Below are 26371 nucleotides of genomic sequence, written 5' to 3' on the forward strand. Positions count from 1 at the left end.
CTACAGTAGAGTCACTTATCCAACACTCGCTTATCCAACGTTCTGGATTATCCAACACATTTTTGTAGTCAATATTTTCAATACATCATGATATTTTGGTGCTAAATTCATAAATACAGTAATTACTACATAGCATTACTGCATATTGAACTACTTTTTCTGTCAAATTTGTTGTCTAACATGATGTTTTGGTGCTTAATTTGTAAAATCATAACCTAATTTGAGGTTTAATAGGCTTTCCCTTAATGTCTCCTTATTATCCAACATATTCGCTTATCCAACATTCTGCCGGCCAGTTTATGTTGGATAAGTGAGACTATACTGTATCTCAATTAATTTCACCACAAGATGGCACTAGTCAACAAGAACAGCCCTTTAAAGTTGCCCAAGAGATGAGAAAAAGCAAGCATTGCTTAGGACAGCCCTGAAGTATCAAACTTTATAGCTGGGCAAGTAAGAAGTAACTTTATGATGTCCAATTAAATACTGTATCAAGCTAAGGCAGTGGGGAAAGGGAGCATTCACCACTAGATGAAGATTATTTCCTTACAGGAGAGACTGATTTTGCATGGGAGAGAGGGAGGTCGCATTCCCTCCAACGGCTAGAAGATATTACACAATTTTGGTTTCAATTGACCTTTTAACAAAGTGAGCGATCTAAATTTAATATCTGGCTTTACTAAGATGAAGATCATATAATGCCTTTATTTCTGTTCTCTGCCTACCCACAAACTTGTTTTTCACTCATGATGAGAGAATGAACCAGATTCTGTCCAATTTACAAGTCATCTCAACGCTTTAAGGAAAGGGAACCTTTCATTTCAAAATCCTAGGTATAACCTGATGCTGAATGCACATGCTAGTATATAATTCATTTCTTTCTCAATCTGCATTTTGAAACTGTATCTAAATTTCAGGATTTATTGTCACAATACATATAGATTTATTTATTTATTTATTTACATAATTTATATACCGCTTTCCTCCCCCAGGGGACCCAAAGCAGTTTAAAACATACTAAGATAGAAGGATAGATGGATGGATGGATGGATGGATGGATAGATAGATAGATAGATAGATAGATAGATAGATAGATAGATAGATAATATAAAAATAAAAAAAATTGTATCTCCTGGCTGGGGAAGATCTCCATCCAGAAATGTACAACTGTGAGGGAGAATCCTATTTGAACAAACTTACTTCTGAGAGCACACATGTTGGCTCTAGGGCTGTCAGGATAAAACAGAAAAAGGCTCCTGTACCTTTCATAGGTCCTATCTACACTGCCCTATAATCTAATTATAGGGGTTGGACTGGATGACCCATGAGGTCTCTTCCAACTCTATGATTCTATGAGCAACCTATCATCAACAGGTCTTTCAGACTCAGGTCTCTGCTCTCATTGATAGAGTCAATCCATCTATAATGCACTCCTCTTTCCCTACTACTGCCTTCTATCTTTCCAAGCATTATTGTTGTTGCTAGTAAGTCGTATCTTCTCAAGATTTATTTATTTCTATAGTTTCTACCCCGCCCTTCTCACCCGAGGGGACTCAGGGCGGCTTACAAAACTGGCAATTAATGCCAATACACCATAATACAATAAAATAAAAATAAAACAGTTAAAACAGTTAAATAACATAATAATATACAATATACAGAATTTAGAACAATGTCCAAAGTGCAACAATCTGTTTAGCCATCTTGGCTTCTAGGGAAAGCCCAGACTTGATTTGGTTTAGCACCCATTATTTGTCTTTTTGACTGTCAATGATATCCACAGAACTCTTCTCCAGCACCATAAGTCAAATGAGTTGGTTTTCTTCCTATCTGCTTTCTTCACTCTCCAGCTTTCACAATCATACAGAGAAGCTTGACTAGAATCACCCTCCATTACTGCTGGTGCCCAGTAGATGCTTGGGATATGTAATCTGGCTCCTTCGCTAAAGTATGACATGAAAGATCCTTCCTCTTACTTCAGGAGCACACAGTCCCCCCAATGCCAAAAGATAGTGCCATTGGTGGATTCTGTACACTGGCAGATATTAAACCTATTCTTACTGTTAGTACTTTTGTTGTATTTACGTTTTAATCTGACTTTACCGCCTTAAATCCAATCTCCAACTTTCTCTTTCTGTGTGAGCATTTCTAGTTAACACTTCATGCATCTGGAATAGCTTCATGCATCTGGTGTGATAAATTTGCTTTCTTTTGAGATCTTCTGGGATACTTTGTTGTTGTTGTTGCAAGATAATAATACATACAGCCCCCTGGAAATTATTGTATCCATATCAAAGAACAGATGGCTATTTTACAGACATCTGTGAAAAAACATGCTTTTTGTGGAGAAGGATGCTGCTGCTATGGTGCACTATAGCTTACCAGGACTGGAAGCATTGCTGAGCATAAATCCTCCTTGTTAAAAGCACACAAGTGTATGAATCTGGCAACTGACAGGTTATTAGGTTCCTAAAGGGATTACATTTATAATCCAGAGCAAGCAAGTACGTAAAATCTATTTTTTTAAGTTGTCAAGGTTTGAGTCAGAAAAATTCTTATCATTTTGTCCAAATGTTCTTTCCTCTCTGAGAACTTGGCATCGATGGGAATAAGAGTACTTTATCTGAACTATGATAACAACTTTGTGTCAGGGCATAGTTTCACATTTCAAGTGAGAGAATAAGCTCCAGATAGGTCTAAGAGATCACTCTTAAAAACCTCCAAGGTTAAATGGTGAAAAGCAGAGATTTCCCAGAACGGCTTGCTTTGTTGTAATCATTTTCTGTCTTGCTGTGCCTCAGTTTTTCAGGACTCAGGAGTGCATCTACACTGTTGAATTAATGCAGTTTGATACTGTTTTAATTGCCATAGCTCAATGCTATGGAAAAATGGGAGCTGTCGCTTGTTGAGGCATCAGCACTTGTTGTCAGGGGTTAAAGACATCATAAAATTGTGTCTCCTATGATTCCATAGCACTGAGCCATGGCAGTTAAAATGATGTCAAACTGCATTAGTTCTACAGTGTAGATGCATCCTTGACTGGGCCTCTGGTGGTGCAGTGTGTTAAAGCACTGAGCTGCTGAACTTGCGGACAAAAGGTCGCAGGTTCGAATGCGGGAAGCAGAATGAGCGTCCGCTATTAGCCCCAGCTTCTGCCAACCTAGCAGTTCAAAAACATGCAAATGTGAGTAGATCAATAGGTACCGCTCTGGCGGGAAGGTAACAGTGCTCCATGTAGTCATGCCGGCCACATGACCTTGGAGGTGTCTACGGACAACGTCAGCTCTTCGGCTTAGAAATGGAGATAAGCATCAACCCCCCCAGAGTCAGACATGACTGAACTTAACGTCAGGGGAAACCTTTACTTTACCTTAGATGCATCCTCTCCTTTTGGTATTGAACATTGACATGCATTACTGCTTGAAAATAAACTCTATTAATGGTAAATGATGTAGCTAATGGTACACAGTCTTTTTTCTCATGGTGTCCAGCATCCCCTCTAAGCCAACGGTAGAATTGGACCTTAGACTAATTCTACCTGACTATCCCTGTCCACCAATCTGCTGGCTATATGGGGTCCTGGACTGTGCTTGTTACCTCCCAGATGAGGCCAATGGAATATGGACTACAAAGAATTATAATTGTGCAGAAGGAAACACAACAGAAATCAAAGTACACTAGTGTGGTCCATCCTCCAGCCAATAAGCAATGGGAACGGTGCAAACAGGTTACAGCAGAGGAATATTCACTCTCTCAGTCTGCTAGCCTTCACATCTTTTCCCAAACCAACCTTCAAAGTATGAAAGTAGCAGGCAAGGTTACTAATAGAACCAATCCTTTCATGCCACTGGACAGTTTCACATGTGGCTATAATGCCAACAAGTGCCCTGGTGGCAGACAACCAACTCACAACATTTTGATCATGTTGTTTGTATAGTACCTTTCAAAATACAACACAGCCAACTGAAATAAATACATTTTGACCTTACATCTCTTCATAAAATACCAAGACCTGACCATGCTCCCAAGACAGGGAATGTTATCTTCCCATCATTTCATGACGGTAGATAAATAATCCTTATAGGGATCCATAAAACAACAAAATAAAAAATAAAATGAAGTGCTGCTGCTCCTCTCTTATCTTCACAGCATGGAATTATAGGATTTCCTTGTGGCTACATGTAAACATAGGGTCTAAATTCCCTAGAAGGATCAGATCCTGCCTAATCTTAGAAGCTAAGCAGGGTCGTCCCTGGTTTGTACTTGGATGAGAGTCTGCCTATGAATATAGTGCTGTGGACTATATTTTAAAGGAAAAAGTGGCAAAACCACCTCGGAGTATTTCTTGCCTAATAATGAAATTCATGGGGTTTCCATAAGTTGAATGTTGACACGAAGGCATGTAGGGTGAAGAGCAAAGAACTTCCCTTATGTATGGACACACTCCATGTGGTTGGGACCCTGACCCATTTCACTATGCTCAGTTTGATTCCCTTGCAAATGGTGTGTCTCCATTCTGTGGAATCCTGGGACTTGTAGTTTTTAAAGGTATTTAGATCCTCACTTCCCCCAGACAGCTGTATTGTCTCACCAAACTATAAATTGTAGGATTCCATTGTAGGATTAACTGTAATTTTTAGTGCAATTTGTGTTTAATTCTATTTTAATTTTTGCATATTTATATATTTTAAATTGTTGTTGTTGTTGTTGTTGTTGTTGTTATTATTATTATTATTATTATTATTATTATTATTATTATTATTATTATTATTATTCCTTCTAGCTCTCCACTCTCCATTTGAGGGAATAGCTCATATTGGAGGGTAGTGTTTCCCTCTTCCCTTGTTCATAGTATTCTTATGCTAGAAATAACATCGTACGGAAACTGACTGGCACAACTTGGCGATCACAACCAGACACAGTGAAGACCCTTGCCCTTGCTCTTTGCTATGCTGCTGAATATGCATGCCCAGTGTGGAATACATCTCATCACGTTAAAACAGTGGATGTGGCTCTTAATTAGACATGCCACATTATCACAGGATGTCTACGCCCTACACCGCTAGAGAAATTATACTGTTTAGCTGGCATTGCACCACCTGATATCCACCAGGAAATAGCAGCCAACAATGAAAGGATCAAGCCATTGACATCTCCGGCCCATCCCATTCGGATATCAGCCAGCAAGCCAATGCTTTAAATCAAGAAATAGTTTTCTAAGATCTGCAGAGATACTCACAGGAACACCTCAGAAATTGTGAGTCCAAAAGTGGCAGGCTAAAACCCAGAACCTCAATCAATGGCTGATGCTGGATGAGAGATTCCCTCTTGGGCACACAGAAGACTGGACGACTTGGAAGGTGCTGAACAGACTGCGCTCTGGCACCATGAGATGCAGAGCTAACCTTAGGAAATGGGGCTATAAAGTCCACAACATGCGAGTGTGGAGAACATAAAACCACAGATCACCTATTACAATGCAGTCTGAGCCCTGCCACATGCACAATGGAGGACCTTCTTACAGCAACACCAGAGGCACCCCAAGTGGCCAATTACTGGTCAAAGGACATTTAGTATAATGCCAAGTTTTTAAACTTTGTTTGTGTTTTCAATAAATAAGCATACTTTTAAATGATAACAATTTTGAAATATACTTCCTGTAAAGCTAAGCAAGTTTAATCAATGGTCAGGGATGGTGGGAAATGATGTCCCAAAACATATGAGAGACTGCAGTTTGCCCGCCTCTGCTGTAGGTTCTTGAAGGTATTCAACTGGACTCTTTTTAATTAAATCCTTTAACTGCAGAGAACTGGGAGTGAAAGCAAGACCTCCTGGGATCAAAACACTGCTTAGCCATGGCGCAACAAATCTTTGGGTTAATTTTCTCATGTGCTGAACAAGAATCTACTACATCTGAATATTTACATTCCGGGACTAAGTAGATACTCAAAACAAAGTGTGTCCTCTTAACTTTAGCCATAACATTCATAAAGCCAGACTTTGGCTTGTCCTCATTTGTTCAGAATTGACACGAGCCTCTGCTAGTGTGGGTTTATTTATAAAACAAGCAGATGCTTCAAATAATTCCCTACATTTCTCTGTGTTGTTTCAGCAATGGGGAAAAATCACTTTAGTCTACAACAAGGATTGCATTTCTGGAGTATCAAAAGCCAACGCTGTATTCAGCTTGCCTCTTCCAAAGATACTTGGCTTCAGATTGACACCATTATAATTAAGATATATTAATACAGGGATATCTAAAGTTGCAATTCTCTGCATAGCTAATTTACATGGAAGTGAATAACATTAAACATAGTGGGAATTCTTTGGACACATGTAAGTTGTACAATGAGTCCTTGGGATCCACTGGCGTTTGCTTCCTAGTACCCTTTGTGGATATCTAAATGAATGAATGAATGCTTAAGTTCCATTATATAAAGTGGCATAGTCAATTCATGTGCCTTATCTAACATTATGGAAATATGTTCATGATTTTTTTTTTAAGAGATGGTTTCAAGCTGTGGATGGTGGAATCCATGGATATGGAGAACCAACTTTATTTTTCTCCATTTTAGTCTTAACACAATGCAAATGTGAATACATGTAGCTGAGTTTTGCTATTGTTCTGCTCCTCTTACACAAAAGCCCTTTCCACACACCTGAATAAAATTGCATATTATTTGCTTTGAATGGGAATATATGATAGTGTGAACTCAGATAATCCAGTTCAAAGCAGATATTGTGGGATTTTCTGCCTCAATATTCTGGGTTATATGACTGTGTGGGAGGGCCCAAACTTATCACATGGCTTCTACAAAGGCCCTTTCACACCACACAGTTATAGCAATATGTTTACACTTTGTTAAGGATGCATCCTATGAAATCCTGAAACGTATAGTTTCGTGGAGTATTTATAATTTTCAGCCAAAAAACTATAATGATTTAACCAACTTCAAATCCCAGGACTGTAAAGAATGTCGTCACAGTAAATCATAGGGTACATCTACAATGAAAAATCAATGAAGTTTAACACCACTTTAACAGCTATGTCTCCATGTTAAGGAACCATGGCGTTTTACATAGTGTTTAGCCTTTTCTGCAAAAAAGTGCTGATGCCTTGCCAAACTGGAGCTTCCATGATTCCATAGCATTGAGCCATGGCAGTTAAAGTGGTGTCAAACTGCATTAATTCTACAACAAGATGGATCTGGAGACACTTACAATCAAAGCATGCCTACATTTATGAACCAAAGCCATATTTTCAATACTCCAAAACTTTGCATTCCACCAGGTACCCAGGATGTTACTTAGGGTTCCAACCCAGAAAGTTATAAGAATCAATTAATGTATACATTAATTTGGAAATCTATCAATGGAATAGGGAGACTGAAATATATTTACTCTTTTAACTAAGTGCTGTTGGGATTTTTAACTTCCAACAGTTGTTTGGAATCATGTTATTAATTAAAATTATTGGGTTACTGTGACTTTCCAGGCTGTGTGGCCATGCTCCAGAAGCATTTTCTCCTGATGTTTTGCCCACAACTCTGGGAGGCATCCTCAGAGGTTGTCAGGTCTGTTGGAAACTAGGCAAGTGGGGTGTATATATTTGTGGAAAGTCCAGGGTGGGAGAAAGAACTCTTGTATGCCTGAGGCAAGTGTGAATGTTGCAATTGACCACCTTGATTAGCACTGAATAACTTTGCAGCTTCAAAGCCTGGCTGCTTCCTGCCTGAGGGGATACTTTGTTGGGAGGTGTTAACTGGCCCTGATTTTTCTTGTCTGGAATTTTCTGGTCTTCTGAGTGTTGTTTTTTTATTTATTGACCTGATTTTAGAGGTTTTTTATAATAATTGTAGCCAGATTTTGTTAATTTTCATGGTTTTTTCCTTTCTGTTGAAATTGTCCACCGGTTTGTGGATTTCAAAGGCTTCTCTGTGTAGTCTGGCATGGTGGTTGTTGGAGTGGTCCAGTATTTCTGTGTTCTCCAATAATACACAGTGTCCAGGTTAGTTCATCAAGTGCTCTGTTATGGCTGACTCCTCCGGTTGAGTTAAGTCTTCAGTGCCTTTCATGTTCCTTGATTCGTGTTAGGGTGCTGCGTTGGGTGGTCTCTATGTAGACTTGTCCAAAGCTGCATAGACTCCTGCAGAGTTGAGAGGATCCCTCTTGACCTTTGGTGAACGCATTTGTTGGGTTTTATTAGTGGGTCTGTAGATAGTTTGTAGGTTGTGCTACTTCGTTGATTTCCCTAGGCTGTCAGTGGTTCCCTTGATGTATGAGAAGAACACTTTTCCTCTGGGTGGATCTTTGTCTTTACTTTCATGGCTTGTTCTCGGTCTTGCAGTTCTTCTGATGTCTGTGGTTGAGTATCCATTAGCCTGTAGAGCCTAGTTTAGTGGTTAGTTCACATTTGTACAAGTGTACAAGTTTATATTTCCCAGTTTACTCAAATGGTACTTCTCTTTAGAAAACTACTTGCATTAAGAAAAAAAGTTTAGGGAATTATAAACTTTAGGTCACGAGAAGTAAAGGAAATCTTAAAGAGATTATGGATATCATTACTACAGTATTTTGAATCCCTAAGCAGTCAAGAATCCCTAAGAGCCCTCAGTGGCGCAGCGGGTTAAATCGCTGAGCTGCTGAACTTGCTGACCAAAAGATTGGCAGTTTGAATCTGGGGAGCAGGGTGAGCTCCCGCGGTTAGCCCCAGTTTCTGCCAACTTAGCAGTTCGAAAACATGCAAATGTGAGTAGATCAATAGGTACCACTCCGGTGGGAAGGTAACGGCGCTCCATGCAGTCATGCCGGCCACATGACCTTGGAGGTGTCTACGGACAACGCCGGCTCTTCGGCTTAGAAATAGAGATGAGCACCAACCCTTAACGTCAGACACGACTAGGCTTAATGTCAGGGGAAAACCTTTACCTAAGCAGCCAAACTTATTTCTGGAATACGTATGGTAATGGAATCTAGGATCCAATCCTGAGAGTTGGATTTTGTGTTGTACTGTATATGATCCTTTATTGTATTGTTGTAATTGTATTATGATATGTTGTTTTTATGTTTTGTTATATTGTATTTTTCCCGGGCATGGCCCCATGTAAGCCGCCCCGAGTCCCCATTGGGGAGATGGTGGCGGGGTATAAATAAAGTTTTATTATTATTATTATTATTATTAGTTATAAGAATGAATGAATGCAAATCAGTTAGGTTACAAATTAAAGTTGAAAATATAACAATGAAAAGGGAAGGTTGAATTACATGTGCTATTTTCACAGGAGGAATTGAGCGCCATGGAGGATGCTTCTTCCCACTGCTATTTGAGCCATAGCGGCTCCCGCCCTCCCCGCGCGACGCCCCCCAGTGGTACAACCCGCAAGCGAATCCCTTCCGCAAACATCAAGCAGCATTCTGGGAGATTCCATTCTCCCGTCAAATGGGGGGAGAAAGCAAGGAGGGCAAGAGGGAAGCAGGGCGTTCTGCAATGGAAGCGGGCCTGAAGATGGAGCGGGGAGGTTATGGGCATAAAATACTCACAAGTTGATGGGGAATTTATTCATCTTTCTAGGGCAGAGCTTGCAGAGAAGGGAAGGGTATTCCCTGACCCCCTTTCTCCCCCATTGTAGACCATTCCGCCAATTTTGGGACGTTGATACTTTACCCCGGAACGAGTCCGGAACCTCAAAGAGCTGCTGCAAGGAGCTGGATTTAATGCCAAACTCAAAGCCATCTCCGCGTGGCTTTTGGGCTGCAGTGGGGAGAGTTAATCTGCTCCATTAATACTAAGAATGAAAATCAATTAAATTATCAATTAAATTGGAAATCTGTCAATGAAAAGGATATATCTACATATATATCTATATATGATGATCATTGCATCCTCTGCCCTTGCAAACTTTTGCAAAATTGCTCCATTTTTTCCTCATTTTAAAAATTTGCTAGGCAAGTGAGTTATTTATTTCTGGATGCATGCCCCAGGCCTCATTCATCCCTGGGTTTAGCTTTATACTTCCCCAGATCTGCAGGTTTTGAATTGCAAGAAGAAGTGGGACTCCAAGAAACAAGGTAAGTGATGCCATGTTCTCAATAGCTTGCTTTGAATCTGTTCTCTTCTTAAAAATACCAAATATGTGTGCAAACCTAGGCTGCATTTACGTTGCCATATCATGTTGTTTCAAACTGCATTATATGGCAGTGCAGATCCATCCCTAGCTGGTACAAACCCTTGAGGGATAAGCCAAGTTTCCTTCTGGCTTGGGGTGCATCTACACCATAGAATTAATGCTGTTTGATAGCACTTTAGTTGCTACGGCTCATTTCTGTGGAATCACGTCAAGGCCCTTCCACACAGCCCTATATCCCAGAATATCAGGGCAGAAAATCCCACAATATCTTCTTTGGATTATCTGAGTCCACACTGTCATATATTCCAGTTCAAAGCAGAAAATGTGGGATTTTCTTCAGCTGTGTGGAAGGGGACTCAGTTGCAGTTTGATGAGGCACCAATACACTTAGGCAGAGAAGGCTAAATTGTTTGCAAAACAGTGGGTTGCTGTGAGTTTTCCGGGCTGTATGGCCATGTTCCAGAAGCATTCTCTCCTGACATTTTGCCCACATCTATGGCAGGCATCCTCAGAGGTTGTGAGGTATATTGGAAACTAGGCAAGGGAGGTTTATATTTCTATGGAAGGTCTAGGGTGGGAGAAAGAACTCTTGTCTGTTGGAGGCAAGTGTGAATGTTGTAGTTAATCCCCTTGATTATCATTGAAAAGCCTTGCAGCTTCAAGGCCTGGCTGACAACAACAGCAAAACTCTATCTCCCCGAAGGGACTCAGGGCGGTTTCCAACATAGGGAAAGTATTCAAAACCAACAGAAAAAACATACAACACAACTGTAATAAAACATAGACATAACTACTAGTAAAACAACATACTCATTTGGAATTAAAACCAGTTTCAGTCCTACTCCATTGGGTGAAATTCAATAACCAATGTCCAAAATATCCAGGATGGCTGATTCTGATTTTAGAGGGGTTTTTTACGTACCAATGGCCAGACTTTGTTCACAAACATGTGGACAATTTCAACAAAAAGGAGGAAACCATGAAAATGAACAGATTCTGGCTACCAGTATTAAAAAAAACCTTTAAAATCAGGGCAGTAAACAAAGAACAACGCTCTGAAAACGGGAATTTCAGACATGTAACAATCAGGGCCAGCTAAAACCTCCCAACAAAATATTCTCCCAGGCAGGAATTAGCCAGACCTTGAAGCTGCAAGGTTTTTCAGTGATAATCAAAGGGGATTAATTGCAACTTGCCTCCAACAGACAAGAGTTCTTTCTCCCACCCTGGACCTTCCACAGATATATAAACCTTCCTTGCCTAGTTTCCACAATATCTCAAAACCTCGGAGGATGCCTGCCATAGATGCAGGTGAAACTTTAGGAGAGAATGCTTTTGGAACATGGTCATATAGCCTGGAAAACTCAAAGCAACCCAGTGATTATGGCCACGAAAGCCTCTGACAATGCTTGTAAGACACTTTATCACATTCAGACTTCATTTCTGAGAGTTTGAATGTGAGTCTGAACAGGTTCTACCATTCCATCAGTAATCCGCTGAATCTGTCAGAAAAATGTTGCAGAAACAGACTAACTGCGCACAGAACTCTAATTGTGCTTTTTGATTTAATATGGTTCTGAGGCATTGTTTTTACATGCAATTGTAAAATCGTATGTATTTTGTTACATGCGATATTTCGAGGATGGTAGTTTGATACTTCCAGGCTGCCACACTTTGCAATATTAGATTTTTTTAAAAGTAGCCAATTTAAGAGATTGGGAGGAACCAGCCTTCTGTGATGAGTCAAAGTGCAGTATTTTCAAAACGTAAGAATCAGGTGTATAGTATACTCAGTTTATATCAATACGCATCCAGGCCTAAAAAAATACAGGATGTGTACTGATCTAAATGGAGTATATTCTGATGTGATAAAGTCCTAAAACTGTCAGGATTCCATTAAGCCACAACAGATAAATCATAGAATCGTAGAGTTGGAAGAGACCTCATGGGCCATCCAGTCCAACCCCCTGCCAAGAAGCAGGAAACAAGTGATGCAAGTGATGTCACAATGCATTAATTCTACAGTGTAGATGCACTCTTGTATTGGGTAAGGCGCTTTGGTTGTTTGTATCACAACATAACACAAATCTTGTGTTATAACCAGCGGCTGTGCAAAGCAACTGGTGTCGGTTGACCATCCCTTATCTAGAACTCCAAAATACTCCAAAATGGTGGCTAAGTGACACCTTTGTTTGTTGACTTTGACTTTCTGCTTACAGACTTTGAGTACATCTATACTGCAGAGTCAGACTGCTTCAATTCTGTCATTTTGATGTTTCAAATAGAAGATGCAAGACTCTGTGCCATTCCACACTTGGCAGATACAGAAAAGACAGAGGGTGTATCTACATTGTAGAATGAATGAATGCAGTTTGACCCCACTTTAACTGCCATAACTCAATTCTTTGTGGTTTGCAGTTTGGCTAATCACCCTCAGTCTTTTGCAAAGAAGATTAAAAACTGTAAACCTACAACACCCATAATTCCATAGCATTGAGCCTTGGCATTAAAGTGGTGTCAAACTACATTAATTCTACAGTGTAGATGCACTCTGTGTTTCATGTACAAAAGTTATTGTATAACAACACCTTCAGGCTACGTGTATAAGATGTATATAAAACGTAAATTGATTTTGTGTTTAGACTCGGACCCCCATTCCAAGATATGTCATTCTGTGTGGATATACACATCCAAATAAATTCTGGTACCAAGCATTTTGGATAAAAGATATACCCAACCTGTAATATAAACGCCTATGGTTTATGCGCATCTAATCTTGTTTCATTGTTTCCTGGAACTCCAGATAACAGCTTATGCAGGTGATGAAATGGTCTTTAATTCCTGAAAGTTTGTTTCTGTTATTATGTGCCAGTAGAAGGAAACAGCAAACCACTACTGCGTATTCCTTGCCTAAGAAAACCCTTTGAAATCCACGAGGTTGCCATAAATTGACAGGGAACTTGAAGGCACCTGCACAACATCAAGTGACTGATGGGAAGTCTCTCTCAGTCCCAAGGATTTCTTCAGAAGGGGGTTACCACTGCCTTTCTTTCAGACTGAGACAGTGGGTTTCCCTTGCTAGGGTGGTGATCGGTTAGATCATATCCTACGTTTGAATCACTACACTATGCTATGACATAATACACGTTTTTGTTCTTCCCTTTCCCTAGACCGAAAACAACTGGTTGTCTTTCACTGTCTGGCACCATCGCATAGAAAGGGTCAGGATCTACATTGCCAAATAATGCACTTCAATGAAATTCAAACTGCATTGTATAGGTCTACACTGGCCAAATAACGCAGTTGAAACTGCATTATATGGGAGTATAGATCCAGCCTAAAGGCCAGAGGCCATAATGTTTAGGAACATGGAAAGGTTGGCAAACCTGGTGCTCATGGTGATTTCCCAGATCCATCTCAGAGCCTGTGCAGTAAGTGAGTGAGCTTAAGGCAAGTGCCATTACTAAGTGCAGTAGTAGCCAGAGTTTATAGGTTCAGGTAGTTCCTAGTTGGTTGTAAACATGCGCACAGAGGAAGGGGATTGGTCAACCATTATCTGGTGTCATAAAGGACACTTGAGCATAGCTGATTTTTGTAATGGACCATCACATTTTCTGAACTTTCTGTTTAGTGCAGTGGTTCTCAACCTGTGGGCCATGGCCCGCAAGAACAAAAATTTGGTCCATGAACCTCCTTCCTCTTTATTTATTTATTTATTTATTATTTCCGCTCCTTTTCACAGAGCTGACTATTGCATTGGACAGACCACAGCAGCTCTAGTTCATTAAACATGGTTTTCTGTGGGCGAGAAAATGGTGACTAAAGGATGGCATATGTTCTATATCAGAAACTAGAGCTGATGTGGTCTATCCAATGCAGTTTTCTGAATTGGCACCCCAAATAATCAAACCAAATCTAAAGTTGACCTAAAACTTTGACCTAAAACCCTTTTGGTACTAATGTTGGAGAGTGGGCCCTGGTCAAAAAAAGGTTGGGAACCACTGGTCTAACGCATGCTTTCAAAGTTAGAGGAGGAAGAAAGATGGTCAGGTTAATGAACGCCTCATGCTATATACTCATAAGTCTAGAAAATGTTAGTCAAAAAGCAATCCCAAAAACCTGGGTTGACTTACCCACAGGTCAATGTGAGTACTGTACCTTAAAGTTATCAAAAGAGCCCTCCTCTTTTCTGAGTGGAGTGGCAAAAAGCAAGAGCTTAGTCCATCCCAGGATAACCTAAAAGAAGATCTGATCCCCTCTACTCGCTCCACCTTGGCACCATTTCCTGCCTTTTTGAATGCCTCAGGGGGCTGGTCCCCAGAGGTGGCATTCATGTTTTAACCTCATTGTGGAATGATCCTTGACTTGGTTGCTGTGAGTTTTCCAAGCTGTATGGCCATGCTCCAGAAGCATTCTGGAACATGGCCATACAGCCTGGAAAACTCACAGTAACCCAGTGGTTCTGGCCATTAAAACCTTCGACAACACATTGATCCTTGACTTATTCACAAGTCATATCAAAATCCATAAATTTCCCCAAAACACCTGCCTTCAATTGATGCATGAGTCGACTTATACATGAATACATTCAGTATAACAGCCTAGATTTGTCATTGGCCCCATCTTGCACTGACCATTTAATGCAGCCTCCAGCTAGCTTGAAAACACAGTGGCTCTGCTACACATGCCGTAAAAGTGCACTGCAGCACACTTTAAGGGATTAATTTGAAATAGAGTTGTAATGCGCATCAGTGCGTTCCAGTGTAAACCACATCCTATGACGAAATTGATACCACAAAATGCAGATTGCTGTGTAGACATTAAATTACTCCACTGATCCACACTTACGGATTCCAGAGGTGGGACTTAGGAAAAAAACCCACATTTACTGTGCCTGTCATGCTATGGATACTATGGATCCTGGAACCGGTTTGAGGCCAGCCTGTGTGTGTAATCACCATCTGGGCCATGAACTGGTTCCAGGATTACCAATCTAATAATCTGCATACTAAAACCACTTTCTTCTATGGTGGTTTCAAACTGACCTAAATAGTCAGTATAGATCCATTCATTCTCCTAAATATTGTAGTCTTCTGAAATTCTCCCATAGTTTAAAAAAAGAATTGCCCGCAAACAACACTGAATTGTAGTAGAATTTAATATTTCATTGGTAGTTTTATATAGATGTGTTGAGAGGTACTGCCAGAAATTTAAAATGTTGGCAGTGGGAATCAAATCCCATTGAGTTCTCTATTCCTAATAAATAGTTTGCAGTTTATATTTTTAGAAGTAGTCTTCTATGAGGTAAACTGCTCTGTTTTCAAAAGTTGTCCTTCATTTGCTTTCTGATGTATCACACTGCCTTCAGAGATGCCTTCACAATGTGTGCTTTTCCATCCAAAAATGTTTTTAAGATATAAGTTTTCACTTTGGCTGACATTCACATCTGAATATTGTTTTACCTATAGTGCTTTTATGGCACAAAATGCCTCCTTCCTCCAAACAGACTTCAGGCACTACTTCAAAAATGCCTGTGATTTATTTACAGCCTTCTAAGCTTTTATATTTTCAAATTAACTAGCAAAATGAAAAAAACCATTTCAGATTAGTTGACTGTTGCAAGATAAACAAAGTTTTGAGCAGAAATCGCTTTACTATCTCAGACAACTTTCATTTTTACAGTATTGTATTTATAACACTGGTGATAGTGGTTATTTATTTTAAGTTGGTAATCACATCCTTTTTTATGTGCCCGCAGAAGGATTACTATTTGCATTGTTTCTCTGGTGATTAACACTCTCAATACTTTTTTAGCCTTTTAATTGGTGCTTGTGGACACGCTATTTAAAATTGTCTTTAGTTTAAATATTTAAGTGTATGAAGTCTTACTGCAATTTTTTGTACTGCATTGTAATTATATTAGTGTGTTTATTGTGCATGGTGAAAATGAGCAGCTCAAGCTTTTGAATTCTCCTCTGAACTAAGCACAGTTGCATACAGAGGAACTTAAAATACATCTACACTGTATAAATAATACAGTTAGACACCATCTTAACTGCCATGGCACAATGCTACAGAATCATAGGAGCAGTGGTTTTACATAGTCTGTTACCTTCTTTGCCAAAGAGTGCTTGTGTTTCACCAGACTATAACTCCCATGATGCCATAGCATGGAGCCATTGTAGTTAAAGCGGTGTCAAAATGCATCAGTTACAGTGTAGATGTGTCCTTAGTTTCAATTCAAAGCTGACTTGATGGCAGACAACAGAACTATGTACAGGATTGCATATGAAATAAACATTTATATTTTAAAATAGGATTTATAACATGATTATGACTATCCATTTTTAAGATTAGAGCTTTCCAAATATTTCATGTTGGTGACATATTTTTTAGACATTCATCATTTCGCAACAATATAATTCAGAAGTTAAATCAACCCCTTACAAAAGATGTGGGCATATATATAAATAGTAATAATGAAATTTATTGGGACACAATGTATCTCATGAAAACTTATTTTTAGGAATACAGTAGAGTGTCTCTCATCCAACTTTCATTTATCCAACGTTCTGTATTATCCAGCACAGTTTGCTTTTTAGTAGTCAGTGTTTTCAATACGTTGTGATGTTTGGTGCTAAATTCGTAAGTACTGTACAGTAATTACTACATAACGCTACTTTGTATTGAACTGCTTTTTCTGTTGATTTGTTGTAAAACATAATGTTTTGGTGCTTAATTTGTAAAATCATAACTTAATTTGACATTTAATAGGCTTTTCCTTAATCCCTCCTTATTATCCAACATTTTCACTTATCCAACATTCTGCCAGCCCATTTATGTTGGATAAGCGAGACTCTGCTGTATATGGTTTGTGACATAACACACATTTCCAAGATTTTGTCATTTATGAGTAGCAATATAGAAATATGTTCAATAATTAAAAATTGTATAACACAAATGAAATAACTACTTGCCGCTTTTGAATATGCAATGAAATGTTAGATAACGACACTCACATTTTGCCACCAAGCGTTTTTAAATGTTCACATTTCAGTGATATTGCTTATTTGACATAGACACAGATGCTCACGCTACACACTGCATCTGACACAGTGACAGGTTGGAAAGCTGTGTTTTAGATCATCATATAGTCTCAGTTAACAAAGTCTCTGAAGCTCCTTTTTACAAACCTTTTAATGCCCCATGCATGTATGGGCATTTGAACAATGGATTGTAGCCATTCGTATTTGTTGACTGAAGGCTAATTGATCTAGTGGAGGCTTCCATTATAATATTGAGAGAGGAGGCTATTTTCATAGATTTCCGTCTCTTCTGCAACGCCCAGATTCCCAAATACTCACCCACGCAATTGGGGGATCACTTGGAACAATATGGGAAATGGCTTGGTGCGAAGGAGAGTTGCCAGAACTTTCCTCCGCATGCTGTTGGAAACTTCTGTTGGATCAAAGGACTTTCCATTGGCAGAGGGACATAACATAATTGTCGCAATCTTTTGTAATAGTTGCTTGTCTTTGCATTGAAATTAATAAAATACAGATTAAATACAAACATAAACTACTCTCTAACATCTAGCCTGTTTGCCTGCAATAAGTGTTTTTGTGTTCCAAAACATTTCAAGCATAAACAAAACTACCAGGTTTTTGGATGGATGTAACTAACATGCTTCTTGCTATCTGCTAGTCCTAGACAAGAAGAGATTAATTGTGAAATATTTTGTAGGCTGGTAGAACATATGAAAAATTATATATTTCCTGACAACTGTTACAGAATATCACTCTGAAAGGCACTTAAACTGGAAATACATCAGAAGTAGATAAAATCCACAGTGGTTTCTTCATCACCTTAGATCCTGTGCCAAAAATGTACTGCTTCATATCTTCAGCAGCTGTCTGGAATATTAACTGTGCCAGTCCTAAAATGTTGTGGAAGGCAGATTTTTATTGAATAAAACCTGGCAAACCTCTGGATGACCCAGGAATCTGATAAAGAATGCTGATAAAGGATATCCCACAGTGCATCTACTTGGGCTGTTAGAACAGGCTGGATTCCTGGTGAATCTTGACCCCAAGTACCGTTTTTTTGCCTAGCAAAAATGTGTTCATGGGTATTAGATTGTTGGTTTCCCTTTTCCAGCATGCAGTAGTCTATCTCACTTGAAAGCCCATGTCAGAAATGACCATACATGTGAAGCATCAGGCCGTTTCAAGACAGATGCAAAAAGAGCACAGCATTCCTTTTCCATCTAAGAGGAGGCATTACCTCCCAGGAGGTTTTTTTAGAGCAGATATTCCAACTGCATACATTCTTCCACCCTGAAAAAAACTGCATATCCTGTTATCAGTGATAAATTCCCCAGAGGAATCTGTAGCTCTAATTGATTACATAGTGACATCGCATTTATAAATCTGCCATAGTTCGTTAAGTAACAGGTCATTCCAATTTTTTATTTAGCAATTAAAATCCCAACTATACCTACACCAGTGCAAAGAGCCATTCCTGCCAGCTCATCAAATTTGTGCTGCCAAAATTGGTGCCGCTACAAAATTGATTTCTTGATTTCACCAAAATGGCTTGATTTTTGTGTGTGTGTTTCAGGAGCAACTTGAGAAACTGCAAGTCACTTCTGGTGTGAGAATTGGCCGTCTGCAAGGACGTTGCCTAGGGGATGCCCGGATGTTTTTGATGTTTTTACCATGCTTGTGGGAGGCTTCTGTCATGTCCCTGCATGGAGCTGGAGCTGATAGCGGGAGCTCATCCATGCTCTCCCCAGGTTGGATTCGAACCGGCAACCTTTAGGTCTGCAACCCAACCTTCAAGTCATCAGTCCTGCCGGCACAAGAACTTAACCCACTGCGACACCAGGGTTTGATTAAACACTGCCATATAAACATAATAATAATCAGTGTGTCTAATTTACCTTTAATTTTTCCAGTTCTACCTAATTAGTTTTCAAACTGCACATTTTTTCCAAGTAGATATTTATTTCTAAATACTCACCAACCCTCTCCTTTTGCACAAACCTCATGAAAAAAAGGTGTGAGAGATCAGTCTACAGCTCATTTGTGTTCAGATCCCTCTGCCTTCCATTCTTCTTAATGGTATCTACATCCATTTAGGCAACCACAGTGTTTTCCATTGCTGCTCCTTGGTTTACCAACTCGAACCATATTCAAGGAATACTTCTGTGGTAGTCCATAGTGAAAGGGGGAAGGGGTCACCTTGCTCCCCAAAATCCTGGCCTTCGTCTTGTCCATGTGGAGACTACGTCCATGCTTTGGAACCCTGTTCATCCAGGGTTTCAGACCATGCTGCCTTCACAAGTACTGTCAACCTCTCTTCCCCACTGTTAGGACTTGTACAATTTTAGGGCAGGATAGATGCATGGTTCTATTGTCCATTTTGCCATCTTGACAGAAATGACAAAATATCATTCCACAATGGAATCAAAACAATGTAAGTTATACAGTCAGCCACTAGCATTCACAGTTTGGATTATTTGAGGATTTGATTAAAATGGAAATATCTAGGTCCTTCAATGTTATTCTGTGGTTAACTTCCAGAGGAAGGTGGCCATAGAGTTGTGCTGGAAGACATAGAGATTCCTAAAAAGGTGTCTTCCCAGATTTAAAAATAATATATTTTAATTTTGAGAGTTTTAAAAAAATGTTTTGCGTGGGCCCTGTTCTCTTAACCTTAGTGAATGTGAAGGGCAGACCATAGCTGCCTTTTCAAGTCACTGTATATTTAGAATTGTTCTGACTAATAAGCCCTGAAATAAGTAATGTATGCATTGAGAAGTGGAGGGCAACAGCTACAACACACAAAATATTTATGTTTGTTGAGACCCTTCTTTACTTGGTTCTGGGGTGCAGAATCAAGATACAAATGTATGGGAAGATATTGCCTTCAGGAAAGCTCCACAGAGAAGGAGTATGCCTTTGTGAGCATGCATGTTGAAAAAAAATGGAGAAAATTCCTAGGACATACATTGGACATCACCAGTAACTGATATCTTTTAAATTAAGTATTTGAAAAGATTGGACAATTATTAATCACCACTCAGACATTTTCCTGTTTCTAATTTCCAGAAGGATAAAAGAAAACCTATAAATTCTATGCCCTTCATTCATCATTTGCCAGATCCAACCTCTCTCCAAGTAGCAGGAAGTCTAGTTCATTGAGGTAATTAAAATGACTGAAGCCTAATCTTTATTAGAGGAGGCTCATAGGTTAACCCGTTTTGGCTCTTACAAAAATTTGAATGTGTGCATCTTTCTGCAGAAAGAAGAACCTACAATACTGTGGCTGCTGAATAGATTTGCTGGTGGAGGTTTCCCCAGGTAGATAAATACTCTGTTTCTTCTGTAGGAAAAGAGCAGAAATAAATGCATGAGTATTAATAGTGATCAGAGCAGAACTTGCAAGTTTATTGTTTTGGACTCCACTTCCCAAACTAAGTAACATTTCCAGGCTTTAATCAGGCTTGTAGCTTCAGTGCTGATACCATCTGAGGCCAGGGGAAGTGACACATGTTTTGATTGAGTGTAGAATATTATTATGTACTGGTCGAGCATCCCTTATCTGGATCCAAAATCAGTCACATGGGTAGCTGACATAGTAGCACCTCTGCTTTCTGATAGTTTTGTGTACATAAACTTTGTTTCATATACAGTTATTAAACGTATTGCATAAAATTGCCTGCAGACTATGAGTATAAACTGTCTATAAAGCATAAATGAAGATTATGTTTAGACTTGGGTCATATCTCCAAGATAGTTCATTATGTATGTATATGCAAATACAGGTATTCCAAAATCCCAAACCCTCCTGGTTCCAAACATTTTGGATGAGGGATACTCAACTTGTATTTATTTAGTGTCAGTCATGTTGGGGGCTGTTATCAGAAAGAGGACTTAACAGATATTGAAATAATAATTCATAGGAGGTGGGATGCAGTGTGCATATTCACGTCTCTTCTAAGACAGGTTCCAACACTTGTTGTCTCAGTTTCTTCACTGCTCTGGTTAAGAAATGCCCTGTGCCTTCCTCTCACACTGGAAAAGGGGAAAGAAATCATAATCACAGAAGAGCCTTATTATACATGACTATATAATAGAGGGATGAAGAATGCTCTGGGCAAAAATACAATTGCTTTGCCTATCTTCCTACTGTGGTGGGGCCAGGATAAATGACACTAGTCATTTACATGGAAGTCTTAATTTTCATTACCTCGATTTTCTGCATTTCACATGTACAGTGAGTGAGGACCCGGGGGGGGGGGGGGGTGGCGGTCAAATTTTGTCATTTGGTGGTGAGGGTTCCTTTGCTTTGAAAGAGGTTGTGGGGGAAGAAGAAAAGTAGAATTTTGCTCTCATTGGAATAATGGGTTTCATTTGCCTGTATAGAAGAGGAATAAGAAAATGGAATTGTGGAATTTGGGGTGACTGCAAGGGGTTTTTGTTACTTATTCAATTGTCTCTGTGTCAATCAGAGCAACTGGAATCTTACTGTCTGAAAGAGAGGCATTTGTCTAGCCTGGAAAGGTAAACTAGTGTTTTATGCTTTAAAATTTGTGGCAGGTTGAGTAAAATTGCTAACTTTGGGGATACTTCAGCACTGTTGGAACTCATCCTCCAGTCTCTCGTGATTCCCTATGGAACTGTCTCCCTCTATTTACATCAGTTTCAATTTACGTTTCAAGTCCAGGAATGCAACTCTGATGTAAATCGAGACTCGTCTGTATGTTGACTTGGGTACTAAATCAAAACTGCTTTATAAACCACACATTTTAATAGATACTTCAGTGCTTGATCCTTTATCTACTTTGCCATCTCACTATTCCCAGCTAAAATGGTATTTATTTGAATTGCATTATATTGGCTGGGCAGCTGTTATCCTCTTCGGTTTTTTCCACTTAATTTTCTTTATTCTCTGTTTCTGTGTCGACCTTTGCATTGTACTGGCATGTTTGAATGTCATTATTGAGAGTGGTTTTGCAGACAGGAAGGTGGGAAAGCAATACATAGATATTTAAATGAAATAATGTTTTTGTAGCATGAGAATGTTTGCAGCATGAGACTTTTTTGAACCATAGTAGAATTGTTCATTAAATGCCTGTACTTTGATTTGATTGTTCTCAACAGCTGCCACTGCCTTTATAATGGAAACATTTGTAAGAGTGCTTAGAAACAGGTGGAGGCCATTCGAACATCTTGAAATAGGGACCAGAAACAATACAGTTGTTAGCAGCATGTTGTGCAGAACATGATGCTGTGATCTTAGACTAGTTTGTGTTTGATTTTAACTGTTTAACCAAGATGTTACTAGACTTGCACACACCAACCTGGGAATAAGCAGGAAAGAACTCAGAATTACTTTTGAGTAGATGTGTACATAGTTGAACTGTGACTCTGTCTTTGCAGGGAACAATGTTTGATTTTTGATCCACTTGTGGAATTCAGTAGACTTTTAGACAGCTCATGCTGAAAATAAATAATGTTGCCAATTATTTGGATATTTTCATAGTACGTGCCTGAAGCAATTTTAGCTAGGGGCATAAATATTTCTCCTTGTATTAAAGTTTGTCTGTAATTAGTCATATCTCTACATAGTTTAGCTCTGGCTATATGTTCCTCTTAGTGCATGGAAGTATATTCAAACCTTTCCCTTTTAAGTGAAATCCCTAGTGCATTACACAAGTGAAAACAAATGCTGACATTTGGTTTTCATTAGCTTTGTAACTGAAACAAAAACATATTTAATCCCAGAGTATTCTGAAGTTAATGCGCAACTTTGCTGAGAAGGTATTTAAACTGCGGTATCAGTTGCAAGCTGGCCACATGCCGGTGTCTAAAAACTGTCACTAAGCAAGATGTAAAATTGCTTTCAATGTGCCCAAGGTCACAATATATAGTGTAGTGGTATGAAGAGATTTGGATAAGATGCAAGAAAAATTTGTGAACAGAAGAGAACTGAATTTTTTAATGCTGGTAATGAAACACAAAACAATGCACTAAGCTTTCCCCAACTTAGAGCCCTCTCAATGTCTTGGTGTAAACTCACATCATCCCCAACCATGTTGACTAGTGTTGTAGCCCAACATGTCTAGAAAGACACATTGTGAAGGCTGTACTCCACCAACATTTATTGTATGTTCCTGCTGTGTGACTTCCTTGTAGACAGCATAGCTTTTTCTTGCTACTTGAGCACAAGAAATTGGTCAAAAGGCCCCAAGCATCCCTTAAAACCCTCAACTCCAAACTACCACAGCAGTAGATCAAACAAAATGATGACCAGAGGTCACATCTTGTCTAATCCTATACTATCAGCTCAGTTTAGCAGTGAACCTACTAGATCTTCTAAGGACTATGTGGCTGACAGAACCTTTTGGAGCACTGGTTAAATTTGAATTGTCAATATCTTACTACCCTAATTATTTGGGTAACTCTTGTTTTGTTAACAATTATTTGTTGGAGATAGCAACCTTCTCAAGTCTTCTCAATCTAATGTTTGTTTTATAATGTGTCGGTTTATGTGTATGTCTTTGGTTTGCCATTTCCTTAGCTCTATGTACTTATAGCAGTGAGAGGGGCTGCAGACTATGTGACTGGTTCAGTGACTATTTAGAATGTTCAGTTTTAAAAGGATGACAGAAGACAGTCGAGGCTTGAGTCTGTTTGAGTTCAGAAGCCATTGTTAGGAAGTTTGTAATAGCATTTCATAACTATGCGGTTTTCTGGCATTGTATATTTCTGCCGCTTCTGTGACCGAGCCAGTAAGCCCCCTCACCACATCAAGGTGGCACCTGCGGGGGAGGGGGGATGATGATGATGATGATGATGATGATGATTATTGCCCTGCGTTATCTCCCCAAAGGGGACTCATAGCAGCTAAGGTTCTGAGTTTTTCCTTTCAATGTACATTATTTTAAAAAATCACATTAACCCCGTTGGAGTTGGATATTTATAGACTTTTAGGCACAAGAGCCATGTTGGATTAGATCAAACGCTTTAAGTTTCTCAGCATTTTGTTCTCATAGTGGCCAGTTAGCTACCTCTGGGAAGATGATAAGTAGGAAATTATTCCCATTAAAACACTCTTTGTCTTTTCTTAACAACTGATATACAGATCATAGACCCCCATTGGTACTGGATGGAATATATATCCATAATGACTAATAGCCATTGTTAACTCTATATTCCTTTAATTCATTCAGCCCCATTTAAAGCAGTTCACATTAACACCCAATGTTATATCTTGTCATCACAAATGACATAATTTAATTGTTCACTGTGTGAAGAATTGCTTCCTTTAACCAGTCTTTTTTCTCTAGCCATTTTGCTTTGGTAGATGATCCCAGCTTGTAATGTTATGAGCAAGGGAAAAACACATTATTTTCACCCTCTTTGCACCATCTTTAATTTTATACACCTCTTTTATGTCTCCCCTTATTTTGCTTTTTTTTTCTAAGCTAGAGTTTAATGCCTTGTTTGGAAGAGTTGAGTCTGAATTACAAGTTAAGCATGCTGGTTTTAATTACATGGCCTACAAGTAATTTTTAAGGGTATAACTAGTTTTGTAAGGATGAAAATGCATAGAAAGGGCAAGTTAGTACAGCACTACCAGTATATTATATGGTCAAGACAGGTTTGGAGAGTTCATAGCAAAATACCATTATGATGTTTACAATACATTATGGCTTTAAATATGCAGGTGCTAATGCCAACATTCTGCCTGTAACTACCAGGCAGAAATAGACATTCGTTCTGCATGTCCTTTCATTATTTTCATGCATGCTTGAACCGTTCTTTGATTTCCACTTGCTTGCTCCGTTTCCTTTGAACTGTAATGTGCTTAATAATTTTCAGGAATGTAAAAGCCATAAGAATTTAAGGGATGTATATTCGAGTGTCTTTTAAGGCACCAAATTAGAACTGACAACCTTGAAAAGTTTGTAATATTAACTTGAATGTTTAATTTTTTAAAAGTATTCCTATTAAGGATTCCCAAGACTGAAATACAGTAGAGTCTCACTTATCCAACATAAACGGGCCGGCAGAACGTTGGATAAGTGAATATGTTGGATAATAAGGAGGGATTAAGGAAAAGCCTATTAAACATCAAATTAGGTTATGATTTTACAAATTAAGCACCAAAACATCATGTTATACAACAAATTTGACAGAAAAAGTAGTTCAATACGCAGTGATGCTATGTAGTAATTACTGTATTTATGATTTTAGCACTAAAATATCACAATATATTGAAAACATTGACTACAAAAATGCGTTGGATAATCCAGAACGTTGGATAAGTGAGTGTTGGATAAGTGAGACTCTACTGTAATTCAAATTTCCTTCTAATGCAAGTTTGCCAAATATAATAGCAACATTCTGCATGTGTTTCCAAACTAAAGATGTTGCCAGAATCCCTAAGCCTTAAAGGTTGCGCATAAACATCTTTATATCATAAAAAGAGCTATAATGTTACTGCTTCCAAGCACCACTTCTAATGCTGCAAGATTTTGAGTTCTCTAAATCTCTTCACTGGATTGCGTAATGCAAAAAGTAGAGGCGCTTGACTAAGTTACTTTTTAGAGGCTATAATCCAATATTGCTACTGCCTTGCAAGAAAGTCCAAAAAGCATTTCAGTCCCAAGACTGGGTCTCTGATAGTATTTGGCATTACTATCCCTTCTTACCTCAGTGCTGCCAAACTAGACAAATGAACAGTATGGTGATGATGATGATGATAATGATAATTACTCATGCACTCCAGTTTTTAAACTGAACACTAACAATTCTAAATTAATATGTGAATTGAATATTGCTTTACAAGTACTGACTGATAACTAGCTTAAAATACATGCCAAGACCAATTAAGATCATTTTTTTATTGTAATGTATTAGTTTAGGTTATTTTGAGATGAAGGTGAGGAATTTTGCAGTTGTTGCTGAAGAAGAAGAAAGGGTTTGAGTTCTAATAGGAACTAGTGGTGTGCATTTGTATGGAATTACTACCAGTTTCTATTTGTACCATTCGTATGGCCCTGTTTCCGTCCACCACTTACAGAAATGGCCGCCTATATGAATGAGGTCCAAGGTCCAAAAAACTCAAGGATTTTTCGAGCATTGGGCGGCAAAGCACCAGCCTGCCAGCCAGGGCCTACATCCAAGCAGGTCTGGCGCTCATCTGTAGGCCCTGCCTGCCGGGCCTATGAG

At 39.0% G+C, this 26371-nt stretch overlaps 1 protein-coding gene across 2 annotated transcripts in view; it reads left to right on the top strand.

The window, feature by feature from the left end:
• The first annotated feature begins 9443 nt into the window (after window positions 1–9443).
• disp1 (dispatched RND transporter family member 1) overlaps window positions 9444–26371 on the top strand; it is a 104769-nt gene continuing 87841 nt past the window's right edge. Inside the window, exon 1 of one of the 2 annotated variants that reach the window (XM_008125875.3) lies at window positions 9444–10068. The gene's annotated coding sequence lies outside the window, so the exon portion shown is untranslated. The remainder of the gene's footprint in view (window positions 10069–26371) is intronic. The other variant, XM_062972453.1, reaches the window with a different exon arrangement.

Source organism: Anolis carolinensis, chromosome 1 (genome assembly GCF_035594765.1).
Source record: "Anolis carolinensis isolate JA03-04 chromosome 1, rAnoCar3.1.pri, whole genome shotgun sequence".
NCBI classification, from domain to species: Eukaryota; Metazoa; Chordata; class Lepidosauria; order Squamata; family Dactyloidae; genus Anolis; species Anolis carolinensis.